General features: G+C 39.6%; 1 pseudogene; it reads right to left on the bottom strand.

Annotated features, from left to right (window-relative positions):
• Positions 1–869: 869 nt before the first annotated feature.
• Positions 870–1,862, bottom strand: LOC140516480 (glyceraldehyde-3-phosphate dehydrogenase-like; annotated as a pseudogene).
• Between the last annotated feature and the right edge of the window lie 894 nt (positions 1,863–2,756).

Genomic DNA, 2,756 nt, shown 5'->3' with positions numbered 1-2,756 from the left:
GTGCAAAAGCATTTTAATTTTATTTATTTCCCTTCATCTTATTCTCTTAAACTTTTTCCTTTTTGTGCCCCTCTCACCCCCAAACCTAGAAGAAGAGAAGACTAGAACAGGTGTGTACTTCAGCACACTGATTCTCTTCTGGATGTAAATAACTTCTGTCCCCTAGACCCTCTTCTCTTCCCCTCACCCAGACTTAAACTTGAGAATTATAGCCAGTGCAATGGCTAACTCCAATCCCAGAGGACCAGACAGGGGTGATCGGCTCAAGATGCAGAATGAGGCATATATTTTCAGAACATGGCCAATGTTAGAATTTATTTCACTTGACAATGCATATTAGTTGCAGGGGTAGGGGTGGAGGGGAGGTATTTTTTTTCTGTTTAAAAAAATTCAGTTGAATGAGAAGGAAAGAGAAAGATTAGATTTGCCAAAAGAAAAGAGTGTGCTTGAAGCATTTTTTAATGCATAAAAGAGAATAGGAGGAAGGCCAGAACAGCAAAAAATAAGTGTTTTAAAAGACAAGGGTTGAATATATTATTTACTTAAGAGAAAAAGCAAGCTGTACATAATCACATTTTCACGTACAATCATTCTTCTTTTCTACTTTGTGTATGAATAAAGTACTCATTTTATTTAGTGTTGTATTTTAGGATAAAAAATGATTTTTGTTTTTGCACTGAATGTGGTGACTTTATTGATGATACACAGTACAGGACTCTAGGCTTCTCCCCCCTACTACAGGGGTGTATCGGGACAAGGATGTGACTGGGACATGGTAGCCCCAGTACAGGAACATAAGTTAGGAATATAGGCTCCCCAGTGGTAGAACTCCTTTTTTGACTGGGGATGAAGATCCATGACTTTCCACTTTACTCCTTGGAGGCCATGTAGACCATGCAGTCTACTACATGGTTGCTGTAACCATACTCATTGTCATACCAAGAAATGAGCTTGACAAAGTGGTCATTGAGGGCAATAACAGCGCTGGTATCAAAGGTGGAAGAGTGAGTGTTGCTGTTAAAGTCACAGGATACAACCTGGTCCTCTGTGTAGCCCAAGATGCCCTTCAAGGGTCCCTCTGATGCTTGCTTCACCACTTTCTTGATATCATCATATTTGGCAGGTCAGATCCACAGCAGATACATTGGGAGTAGGAACACGGAAGGCCATGCCTGTGAGCTTCCCATTCAGCTCAGGTATGACCTTGCCTACAGCCTTAGCAGCACCAGTGGAAGCAGGGATGATGTTTTGGGCAGCACCATGTCCATCATGCCACAGCTTACCAGAGGGGCCATCTACTGTCTTCTGGGTAGCAGTAATGGCATGGACTGTAGTCATGAGTCCTTCCACAATGCCAAAGTTGTCATGAATGACCTTGGCCTGGGGGCCAAGCAGTTGGTAGTGCAGGAAGCATTACTGACAATCTTAAAGGAATTATTATATTTCTCATGGTTCACTCCCATCACAAACATTGGGGCATCAGCAGAAGGGGAAGAAATAATGACCCTCTTGGCTCCACCCTTCAAGTGAGCCCCAGCCTTTTCCATGGTGGTAAAGATTCCAGTGGACTCTACAACATACTCGGCTCCAGCATCTCCCCATTTGATAATGGTGGGATCCCTCTCCTGGAAGATGGCTTTTCCGTTGATCACCAGCTTTCCATTCTCAGCCTGGACTGTGCCCTTGAACTTACCATGAGTAGAGTCATATTGAAACATATAAACTATGTAGTTGAGGTCAATGAAGGGGTCATTGATGGCCATGATGTCTACTCCACCTAAGGTGAATGCAGCCCTGGTCACCAGGTGCCCAAAACAGCCAAATCCATTGACTCCGACCTTCACCATCTTGTTTCTGGGATGTGACTGAAGTAGCAGATCCTGGCACCAAGCTTGGGAGAAAAGCCGAAAGCCGATAAAAAAATAATTTAAAACAACTCATACTGTCATCAGAAGTTTGCTTGCCTTTTCAAAAAGCATTTCAGTCAGTTATTAGCATTTATTAAACTTGTACCATGTGCCACACACTGTGCTAAATGCCAGGCATACAAAGAAAGGCAAAAAAATAGTCTCTGACCTGGAGGAGCTACCATCTAATGGCTTTTTCAAATGCCTTGACCAAACTTGCAGAATATCTCTAGCTATTATCCTAATCAGAGAGTTCGCCAGAAGGAAAGTTTTATGAAAAGAAAACTAATTACATTTTAAAGTGTCAAAATTATAAGGTAGGGGCAATAAATAGTCTTGCCTCACTTGGTAATTTCATACAAACAAATAACAGCAGTCAACTCTTGGAAATATTATCTAGAAATTCTAAGTTTTGATGAATCTATCAGTAATAGCAGTTATGATAAAACTAATTATTTGCTGAATTTATTTTTAAATTGGATATATTAGGGATATATATGTATATATAATATATACGGAAATTTTTAGATGAAGGCATTAACAATGTATGATGTGTTCAAAACTTATCTGATTTCTCAACGTTATATATTATTTTATTCTACATACTTCATTTAAAAATTCAAGTGGAACAAATGTTTTGACATGCCACTTTCTATGAAGTCTTTTTTTTTTTTTTGAGTACCAATCTTAATAACATTGAATGCAGTTCTCTACACTGGTAAAATCACTAAGTGTGTTAGCAAGGCACACAATATTATGTTACTGAAGTACCACTGATCCATCATGTAATACAAAAAATAAGGATATTGCTTTTGGTCATTGGAAGATACAGTTTACCTTTTAGTCCCT

This window comes from Notamacropus eugenii, chromosome X, assembly GCF_028372415.1.
Source record: "Notamacropus eugenii isolate mMacEug1 chromosome X, mMacEug1.pri_v2, whole genome shotgun sequence".
In the NCBI taxonomy this organism is placed as follows: domain Eukaryota; kingdom Metazoa; phylum Chordata; class Mammalia; order Diprotodontia; family Macropodidae; genus Notamacropus; species Notamacropus eugenii.
This window is presented reverse-complemented; position numbering and strand designations above follow the sequence as displayed.